The sequence below is a fragment of the Dromiciops gliroides genome, chromosome 2 (genome assembly GCF_019393635.1).
Source record: "Dromiciops gliroides isolate mDroGli1 chromosome 2, mDroGli1.pri, whole genome shotgun sequence".
Lineage (NCBI taxonomy): Eukaryota > Metazoa > Chordata > Mammalia > Microbiotheria > Microbiotheriidae > Dromiciops > Dromiciops gliroides.
This window is the reverse complement of record NC_057862.1, coordinates 553,679,306-553,691,346: the sequence shown is the minus strand read 5'-3', so window position 1 is coordinate 553,691,346 and position 12,041 is coordinate 553,679,306.

Genomic DNA, 12,041 nt, shown 5'->3' with positions numbered 1-12,041 from the left:
TAGGTCGAGACCAACATCTGACTACATATACTAAAATAAGCTTTAAATGAGTAGAAGATTTATATATATAAAGGATGATACCATAAGCAAATTAAGAGAGCATGGAATAATTTGTCTGTCAGATTTATGAGCAAAGGAAGAATTTAGGACCAAGACAATATAAAGAGTAAAACAAAATGTAAAACAGATCATTTTGGTTATATAAATCAAAAAAAAGATTTTGCACAAACAAAACTAATTTAACCAAGATTACAAGGGAAGCAGAAAACTGAGAATTTTTGAAACAAATTATCTCTGATAAAGGCCTCATTTCTCAGTTATACAGAGAACTGAGTCAAATTTGAAAAAAAGAAGTCATTCACTAAATGATAAATGGTCAAGGGATATGAATAGGCAGTTTTCACACAAAGAAGTCAAAGCTATCTATAATCATATGAAAAAATTCTCTAGATCACTATTGATCAGAGGAATGCAAATTAAAACAACTTGGAAGTATCACTTCACACTTATCAGAGTGGCAAATATAAGAAAAATGGAAAATATTGGATGTTGGAGATGTAGGAAAGCTGGGATGCTAATCTACTTTTGGTGAAGTTTTGAAAAAGATCCACCCATCCTGGAGAACAATTTGAAACTATGCCCAAAAGGCTATAGAATTGTGCATACCCTTTGATCCAGGAATATGTCTGCTAGGTTTATACCACAAAGACATCCCCAGAAAGAGAAAAAGACCTATTTGTACAAAAATATTTATAGTAGTTGTCCTTGTGAGGGCTAAGAATTAGAAATAAAAGGAATGCCCATCAATTGGGGAATGGCTAAACAAACTATGGTATATGATGGTGATGGAGTATTATTGTGGTATAAGAAATGATAAGCAGGATGATTTAAGAAAGGCCTGGAAAACCATCTATGAAATGATGCATTGTAAAGTGAGCTGAATCAAGATAACATTGTACACAGAGACAGTAATATTGTTTGGTGAAGAACTGAATGACTTGATTATTCTCAACAATATAATGATCCAAGTCAATCACAAAGGACTATTGATGAAACATGCTATCCACCTTCAAAGAAAGAACTGATATTGATGGACACAGACTGAAGCAGGCTATTTCTCACTTTCTTTCATTTTTTCTCTTTTTATTCAAGTTTTCTTATAGAAAATGACTAATATGGTAATGTTTTACATAATCATATATGTATAACCTATATCTGATTGATTACTTCCTAAGGGAGCAAAGGGGGTAGGTGGGGGAGAGAAAGAGGGATAAAAATTGGAACCCAAAACTATAAATAAAAATATTACTTAAAAAACAATTACAGTGTGTAGTAATGTTGAATAGTGTTGGATAGCAACAACCTGGTCCTGAATTTTCATCATAAAACTCTCTACACAAAAATATTCACGACATTCATTTGTTTGATGTTTCTTTGTTTACCTATTGACTGAGTTCATGTGGATCTCAGCCATGGAGAACATTTTTATTCCCTTGTTTGATCTTTGTTATTTCATATGTGGCATCTCGGGGTATATAACCTTTGGTTATACTTAACAAATGTAATGGTTTATGCCTGCCATATAACTTGGTGAAATTATATCTGCTTATTACTAACATATTTTGGTAGGTTTCTTACTTGTTTGTCAGAAACACTGTGTTTGTGTTCCCAAAGTATCTGTTGTCATCTTATTCCTTTTGGGGCTGGAAGTTTTAATGTTTCTATAGTTTCCTTAGGGTCATGTGTGGTGGTATGCTCTTAAATGTTTAACAACTAGGTCTCCAGGAAAAAAATATATATATACACACACACACATACACACATATAGGTATGTATGGAAAATACACTTTTCAGCTTAATTGATATTATAAACACTTTCTCTATCTTAAATCAAAGCAATTAGTAAGTCAATAAAGCTTTGATTTATAGAATCAATGATTACTGAGGTATGAGTGTTCACACTGAAAATTTAATAATATACTCTCATGAACTGGTTTAAGCTGACTTCAGTGCACCCTTGGTTATGGGCATTCTGTTTTGTTACTATCATATGTGCTTTGTTTTCTTTTTAGAATATTTTCCAAATCCATGATAATCTATCTTGCAATATTCAAAGTGTTCACTTATATTGTGTATTTTCCCATATAAATATTTTATTATTTTCCAGTTACATTTAGAGATAATTTTCAACATTTGTTTTTATAAGATTTCTAGTTTCAAATTTTTCTCCACCCCTCCCCTCCCTGGCCCCTCCCCAAAAGAGCAAATAATCTGATATAGGTTATATATATACAATCACATTAAACATATTTCTGCATTAGTCATGTAATGAGAGAAGAATCAGAGCAAAATGAAAAAACCTCAAAAAAGAAAAACAACAACAACAAAAGCAATAGAAATAGTATGGTTCGATCTGCATCCAGATTCAACAGTTCTTTTTTTTTTCTGGATTTGGAAAGCATTTTCCATCATGAGTTCTTTGGAACTATCTTGTACCATTGGATTGGTGAGAAGAATCTAGTCTATCACAGTTGATCAACAGGCAATGTTGTTGATACTGTGTACAATGTTCTTCTGGCTCTGTTCATCTCACTCATTATCAGTTCATACAAGTCCTTCCAGGTTTCTCTGAAATCTGCCTGCTCATCATTTCTTACAGCACAATAGGATTCCATTACATTCATATACCACATTCCCCAATTGATGGGCAACCCATCAATTTCTAATTCCTTGTTACCACAAAAAGAACAGCTACAAATATTTTTGTACATGTGGGTCCTTTTCCCTTTTTTATGATCTTTTTGGGAAAAAGTCCTAATAATGGTATTGCTGGGACAAAGGGTATGCAAGGCTTTAAAGCCCTTTGGGCATTGTTCCAAACTGCTTTCCAGAATTGTTGGATCAGTTCATAGCTCCACCAAAAATGCATTAGTGTTCTAATTTTTCAATAGCTTCTCCAACATTTATTACTTTCCTTTTTTGTCATATTAGCCAATTTGATAGGTGTCAAGTGCTAACTCAGCATTGTTTTAATTTGTATCTCTATAATCAATACTGATTTAAAGTATTTTTTTCATATGGCAATAGATAGCTAGGATTTCTTCATCAGAAAACTGCCTGTTCATATCCTTTGACCATTTCTCAATTGGGGAATAACTTGGATTCTTATAAATTTGATTTAGTTCTTGATATATTTTAGAAATGAGACCTTTATCAGAAATACTGTCTATAAAAATTGTTTCCCAGTTTTCTGTCTCCCTTCTAATTCTGGATGCATTGCTTTTGTTTGTACAAACCCTTTTTAATTTAATGAAATCAAAATCATCCATTTTGCATTTCATAATACTCTCGATCTCTCATTTGGTCATAAACTGTTCTCCTTTCCAACGATCTGATAGGTAAACTATTCCTTCCTCTACTAATTACCTATGGTATCACCTATTATTTCTAAATCATGTACCCATTTTGACCTTATTTTAGTATAAGGTGTAAGATGTTGGTCTCTGCCTAGTTTCTGCCACACTATCTTCCAGTTTTCCCAGCAGTTTTTATCAAATACTGAATTCCTATCCCAGAAGCTGGAGTCTTTAGGTTTATCAAACAGTACATTTCTAAAGTCATTTAATACTGTGTCTCCTGTGCCTAACCTATTTCATTGATCCTCCACTCCATTTCTTAGCCAGTACCAGATAAGTTCTGATGATTGCTGCTTTATAGTAGAGCTTCAGATTTGGTACAGCTAGCCCACCTTCCTGTGCTTTTTTTTTTCATCGTTTTCCTTGATATTCTTGACCTTTTGTTTTCCCAGATGAATTTTTTTTATTTTTTCTAGCTCTATGACATAATTTTTAGGTAGTGTGATTGGTATGGCACTGAATAAATAAATTAATTTAAGTGGAATTGTCATTTTTATTATATTATCTCAGCCTATCCATGAGCAATTGATATTTTTCCAATTATTTAAATCTGATTTGATTTGTGTGAAAAGTGTTTTGTAATTGTGTTCATTGAGTTCCTGGGTTTGCTTGGCAAGTAGAGTCCCAAGTATTTTATATTATCTACCGCTACATTAAATGGGATTTCTCTTTCTATCTCTTGCTGCTGGACTCTGTTGGACATGTATAGAAATGCTTGATTTCTGTGGAATTATTTTATATCCTGCTACTTTGCTAAAGTTGTTAATTGTTTCAAGTAATTTTTGAGTTGATTCTCTAGCCTTCTCTAAGTATACTATCATATCATCTCCAAAGAGTCATAATTCTGTTTACTCCTTGCCTATTCTAATTCCTTTAATTGCTTTTTCTTCTTTGATTACTAAAGCTAACATTTCTAATACAATATTAAATAATAGAGGTGATAATGGACATCCCTGTTTTACCACTGATCTTATTGATTGTGCCTCTAATTTATCTCCATTACATATAATGCTTGCTGATGGATTTAGGTAGATACTGCTTATTATTTTAAGGAAAGCACCACCTATTCCTAAGCTCTCTAGTGTTTTTATTAGGAATGGGTGCTGTATTTTGTGAAAAGCTTTCTCTGCTTCTATTAAAATAATCATATGATTTTGGTTACTTTTTTATTTATGTGGTTGATTATGTTAATAATTTCCCTAATGTTGAACCAGCCCTGCATTCTTGGTATAAATCCCACCTGGTCATAGTGTATAATCTGGGTGATCTCTTGCTATAATCTCCTTTCTAATATCTTATTTAAGATTTTAGCATCAATATTCGTTAGGGAAATTGGTCTATAATTTTCTTACTCAATTTGTCTCTGCCTGGTTTTGGTATCAACACCATATTTATGTCATAAAAAGAATTTGGTAGAACTACTTCTTCACCTATTTTTCAAATAATTTGAATAATATTGGAATTAATTGTTCTTTAAATGTTTGGTAGAATTCACTTCTAAACCCATCTGGCACTGGAGATTTTTTCTTAGGGAGTTCATTAATGACATGTTCAATTTCTTTTTCTGATATGGGCTTACTTAAGGATTTTATTTCCTCTTCAGTTAGCCTGGGCAGTTTGTACTTTTGTAAATATTTATACATTTCATTTCGATTGTCAAATTTATTGGCATACAGTTGGGCAAAATAATTCCTAATTATTGATTTAATTTCCACTTCATTGGTGGTGATATCACCCCTTTCATTTTTGATACTGGTAAATTGGTTTTCTTCTTTCTTGTTTTTAATCAAATTAACCAATACTTTATTTTATTGTTTTTTCATAAAACCAGTTCTTAGTTTTATTAATTCTATAGTTTTCTTGCTTTCAATTTTATTAATTTATCCTTTAATTTTCAGGATTTCTAGTTTAGTATCTAATTGGGGATTTCTAATTTGTTCTTTTTCTAGCTTTTTTAGTTGCATGCCCAATTCATTGATCTCCTCTTTATCTTTTTTTATTCATGTAAGCATTTAGAGCTATAAAATTTCCCCTAAGCACTGCTTTGGCTGCATCCCATAGATTTTGGTTTGTTGTCTCATTATTGCCATTCTCTTGGAAGAAGTTTTTGATTGTTTCTATGATTTGTTGTTTGACTCACTCATTCCTTAGAATGAAATTATGTAGTTTCCAATTAATTTTCAGTCTACTTTTCCATGCCTCTTTATTACATGTAATTTTTATTGCATCATGATATGAGAAGGATGCATTTACTATTTCTGCCTTTCTACATTTGGCTATGATGGTTTTGTGCCCTTATAGATGGTCAGTTTTTGAATATATGCCATGTACTTCTGAGAAGGTATATTCCTCTCTATCCCCATTCAGTTTTCTCAAGACATCTATCATATCTAACTTTTCTAACAGTCTATTCACATCTTTAACTTCTTTCTTATTTATTTTGTGGCTATACTTATCTAATTCTGAGAGGGGAAGATTCAGATCCCCCATTAGTATGGTTTTGCTGTCTATTTCTTCTTGTAACTCATTTAACTTCTCTAAGAATTTGGATGCTATACCACTTGGCACATACATGTTTAGTATTGATATTACTTCATTATCTATATTACCTTTCAGCAAGACGTAGTTTCCTTCCTTATGTCTTTTAATTAGATCTGTTTTTGCCTTTGCTTTGTCTGAGATAAGGATTGCTACTCTTGCTTTTTTAAACTTCAAGTGAAGCATAATATATTCTGCTCCAACATTTTACCTTTATTCTGTGTAGATCTCTCTGCTTCAAATGCAAAACTAAGTATAATTTTTCAGAGGCAAAAATGGTATTTCAATGAGAAAGAGGTCTTTCAAGCATTTGTGATGAAAAGACCTGAACTGAATAGAAAATTTGACTTTCAAATACAAAATCCTGGAGAAGCATAAAAAGGTAAACAGGAAAAAGACTTCATGAGGGATATGAAAAGATCAAACTGTTTACATTCCTAAATGGGAAGATAATACTTTGAAATCATAAGAACTATCTCAGTAAGAAATTCAGGGGCAGCTGGGTGGTGCAGTGGATGGAGTGCCAGCCCTGGACTCAGGAGAACCTGGGTTCAGGTGTGACCTTGTACACTTGACAATTGATGGCTGTGTGACCTTGGGCAAGTCGCTTGGCCCCAGTTGCCTCACCAAAAAACAAAACAAAACAAAACAAAACAAAAATTCTTCACAAGAAATTCACAAAAGAAAGGGCTGAACTGAATATGAAGAGATGATATCTGTAAAGCATTTATGTTTTGTTCTTTGTAGGGCAGACGGGGAGGGGTGTCTTATGTCTGGGGCTGGATTTGGGCTTGGGGCCTCCTGGGTCCAGGGCTACTGCTTTGTCTACTGTGCCACCTAGTTAATACACGATGACATCATTAAAATAGGGTTGAGGTGTAGGAGGAATAAACTGGGGGAGGGAGAAGGGGAGAGATGGTCTGCGGAGAGGTATTTCACATGAAGAAAACAAGAAGAAAGCCTATGGAGGAGAGTAGAAGAGGAGGAAGGAGTTGGGGAGTGAATGAACCTTAAGATCATCAGAATTTGCTCAAAGAAGGACTAACATACATACTTAAGTAGGTATAGTAATATACTTTTGCCTTGGGGGGGAGGGAGAAAAGGGGTTAGAGAAGGGAAGGAGGAAAGTGCAAATTGGGGGAGAGAGCAGTAAAAAGCAAAACACTTTCAAGGAAGATGAAGATGTTCTGCATTACTGCACCAGTATGACATATTGAATTGCTTGATCTCATAGGGAGGGTTGAGGAGGGAGGGAGGAAGAAAAATTTAGAACACAGAATTAGCTCAGGGACCCTGATCTCATTGGAGTGGGCTCATGGAGGGAATAGCTTTCCTACTCAATTGGGAGGAGCAATTGATTTAACCCTGCAGGAAAGTAGGAGGGGAAGAGGAGAAGGAAGGAAGGGTGAAAAAAGGGAGTGCAGAGTGAGGGAGAGGATAGTCAGAATTAAGGCACCTCTGAGGAGGAATAGGTAAAAAGAAGATAGAGTAAATGTCATGGGAAGGGAGTGGGATGGAGGGAAATAGTTATGATGATTGATTATAATGGCAAAATATATGGTACCTACTTTGCTGGGCTTTGGTGAAGAAGATTCTCAGTCAAGCTTAAGGTATTATATAGAGGTTGTGATGAACAGGATGCTATCGGGAAACCCTGGAGAGACCTACATGAGCTGAAGCAGAGTGAAATGTACTGCATACAAAATAACAGCAATAGCAGGGGATGATCTGCTGGGAAGCATGTGGTTGTTTTCAGCAAGGCAATGATCCAATGTAACCCTGAGGGACTTATGAAGATTGCAGCCCACCTGCAAAGAAAGAACTGACAGTATCTGAAAACAGATGGAAACACATTAAATTTTTTTTTTCATTTCCTCTTTGACAATTCCTTAATCTGAAGTTTTGGTTTTTTTGACTGTTTTCTCTCACAACTAGCTAATATGGGAATTTTTCTATGACTACTCATGTATAACTTATTTTGAATTGCTTGAGTTCTTATGGGTGGGGAGTGGGAATGGAGGGGGGAAGAGAAGTTGGAACACAAAGTTTTTTTAAAATTGATGTTAAAATTTCATTTTTACATACATTTTGGAAAATAAAATTCTATTCAGAATTAAAAAAATAAAAAACAATAAAAAACAAACAAAAAAACAAAAATAGGGGAAGCTAGGTGGTGCAGTGGATAGAGCAATGGCCCTGGATTCAGTAGGTCCTGAGTTCAAATCTGGCTCCAGACATTTCACACTTATTAGCTGTGTGACCCTGGGCAAGTCACTTAACCCTAATTGCCCCACCAAAAAAAAAAGAATATGGTAAGTATCTTTATCCAAATGAACATATATGTTATTCCTTCTTTGAATCAAGTCTAGTGAGAGTAAGTTTGAAACAATGTTTCCCCCTCCCTTATTTTCCCTCTATTATAATAGGTATTTTGCACCACTTCATATGATGTAATTCATCCCATTACACCTCCCCTTTCCTCTTCTCCCCATAAACTATATTTTAACCCCTTCATTTTCTTTATATCATCACATCAAAGACAATTAATATTTATACCCTCTGTATAATCCTTTTGTCTGCCCAAATATATATATATATATACACATACACACAGAGACATATATACATACATACATACATACATACAATATATGTATATATGTACACATATAACACACACACACACATATATGTGTGTGTGTGTATTGTGATGTTTAAAATCTAAATTGTGGTTGCCTTATATTAGAAGCTTCAGCACCAGTCTTTGGGCATTAAACATTTATTAAAGCATACAGGTATTCACAAGGATTTCAGAAAGTTAAGAAAAAGCCTATCTATCCTAGAGTTCCAGCCTGGTTGGGTTCTTCCTCAAGTCCTCCTCCCAAGCTTGCTTTAATCAGGAACTCTCTAGCAAGCTGATTGTGGAAGCTTTTTAGAGGTCTGGAGCAGAGGTAGTCCTTACACACTGCTTCAAGCTGATTGGTTGGTGTCATCCAAATCCATTGGCTTTGAAGGTGTTCTCAAGTTGAGTTCACAGTCTAGCTTCTGAGAACAATACTTTCTAAAGGGCTAGCCAGGTGTGATTACAATCCGCTTAACTTGAAGTAGGCTAATCAGCAGTCAATCACTCTCACTTGATTCAATCAGTCTAGATTAATCTCCAGGTGGGTCTTTGAGTATCTGCTAAATCCCATTATTTCATCACTATATATATATATATACACACACACACATTTCTCAAGAGTTATAGGTATTATGTTCCCATGTAGGAATATAAACAGTTTAACCTTATTGAATAATTCCCCCCCCCCCCCGCCCCATTTACCTTTTTAAACTTCTCTGGAGTCTTGTATGTCAAGATTGAATTTTCTATTCACTTCTGCTCTTTTCACCAGGAAACCTTGAAAGTCCCCTATTTCATTGAATGTCTGTCTTTTCACTTGAAAGAGAATGATCAGTTTTGCTGGGTAATAGATTCTTGGCTGCAATCCAAGCTCCTTTGACTTCTGGAATATCATATTCCAAGCTTTCCAATCCTTTAATGTTGAAGCTGGCAGGTCCTGAGCAATCCAGACTATGGCTCGATGATATTTTAATTACATCTTTCTTGCTGTTTGGAGTATTTTCTCCTTCACCTGATAATTCTGGAATTTGGCTACAATATTCCTTGGAGTTTTCCTTTTGGGGTCTCTTTCAGGAGGTGATTGGTAGATTCTTTCAATGATTATTTTATCCTCTAATTCTATAATATCAGGGCAGTTCTCCTTGATAATTTCCTGGAATATGGTGTCTAGACTCTTTTTCTGAACATGGCTTTCAGGCAGTCCAATAATTCTCAAATTATCTCTCCTGGATCTGTTTTCCAGGTCAGTTGTCTTTTGGGTGAGGTATTTCATATTTATTCTATTTTTTCATTCTTTTGATTTTGTTTGACTGATTCCTGTTGTCTCATGGAGTCCTTAGCTTCCAACTGTTTAATTTTAATTTTTAAGGCATTGTTTTCTTCAGTGAGATTATGCACCTCCTTTTCTATTTGTCCAAATTAATTTTTTAAGGAATTGTTTTCTTCAGTCAATCTTTGTGCTTCCTTTTCCAAGCTGCTCATCCTTTGAGCTTCCTTTTCCATACTGCTGATTTTTTTTCATCATTTTCTTTTGTTACTTTCACTTCTCTCCCAATTTTTCTTGTACCTCTCTCAATTGATTTTTTTTTCATTCAATTGATTTTGAAAATCCCTTTAAGCTCTTCCAAGCAAGCTTTTTGGTCTTGTGACCAATTGATCTTCTGTCTTGAGGTTTCACATGTAGGCAATTTGAAAGTATTGTCCTCATTTGAGTTTGTGTTTGGCTCTTCCCTGGTGACACAGAAGCTCTCAATAATGATATCTCTTTTTGTTTCTTGCTCATATTGCAGCTTATTATTTTTTTAAGTTGAGGTACACTCCTTGGGCACCATGGTCACTATTTCAAGCTTCTTGTGCTGAGAGATAGGAACTGTGTTGCTGGCTTTCTGCTCTGAGGCTTCCATGGTTTGTGGATTTCTCACTGCCCTGGGCTTGCTCTCTGGGCTTGCTCTCTGTGCTTGCTCCTGGTGTGCTGTTATGGCCAGGCCTGGTCACACCTGTCCTATGGGTGGCCCCCTATCTGGCAGCCTGCCCTCTCATCTGGTGCTGGTGAATCTCACCACTGGCCCACTGCGCCACTAACCTGCCAAGCCAGGATCAAGGGACCTCAGTTACTTCCTGCTGACTTACCCCAATCCCCTCTATGCTGTACTGTGCTGAGGTGTGCTGAGCTCCTTCCCTGCCTGAGTGGGACTGACCTTTCCTGAAGTCTTTTAAATTATCTCTGTTTGGAAGATTGTGTCCCTCTGTCTTTTTGTAGGTTCTGTAGTTTCAGAATCTGTTTAGAGGCTTGATTTAATGTTGTTTTTAAGGGAAACTTGGGAGAGCTCAAGCAGCTTACTGGCTTCTCTCCACCATCTTGGCTCTACCTCCATGTGTATTTTTCATTACATTAAACTTGTTCATTCCCATTCAAAATGTTAGTAAATTTCCTAATGTTCATCACTTGGCTTCTCTTTGATATCTTCATTCTCAGTGTGTCTTTCCTGGAGAGATGAAGTTTATTGTGGTTATTGCTTTTATCCATTGGTTCAATGTGGCCTCAATATCAAAGTTTAAAACCTTTAGCCTCTATATTTCCTTGGCATACATGGTAGTTTTACATTTATTACATAAAGATGATATTTTGATATTTTTGGAGAAAGACATTACTAGATGAAGGAGCTGTTTATTTTTCAATGGAACAATATCATTTGATGTCTTCAGTATACATCAGTTGGTTAATAAAATGTTTTGGGTCAACTACTTTAATCTGAAAGCCATACTTAATTCTGTTTTTATTATTTAAAACTATATATGGGGCAGCTAGGTGGCACAGTGGATAAAAGCACTAGCCCTGGAGTCAGGAGGACCTGAGTTCAAATCCGGCCTCAGACACTTAACACTTACTAGCTGTGTGAACCTGGGCAAGTCACTTAACCTCAATTGCCTCACCAAAACAAACAAACAAAAACAACCTGTATATATGCAAACTTCCTTTCATTTTATATTCTCTAGAGAACTGGATCTTATCACCCTAGCCATAGAATCCAGTCTCATGCAAACCAAATCCTTATCTTTTTGACTGTCTTCCTTAAGACTAGTGACTTAGAACTTATTTTCATGCCTGACCTTTTATTGTTATGTTGTAATGTGAATTAAGGAAAATTACATTTTTATGTAGTTTAGGGTAATAGGAACCTCTAAATAACAGTAGTTAGTGGTTGAATAGGGTATTTTGTGTGATAAATGAAAGGCTTACCACTAATGTTTATTAATTCTCATTCCATGGCAATGAAGGTAGATATCTACTTAGCTCCTGGATGAATTAACATTAACTCTGAATTTGGTCTAGTCTCAGGACAGCCACTAGGATGTAAGGGTGTCTTTAATCCTTGGGAAAAGGACATTCTTTGCCTCAGTCTATTTCCATCTTTTTTCTTCAGAACTTAAGGGTCTATTCATTTACTAGTAGAAATAAATTA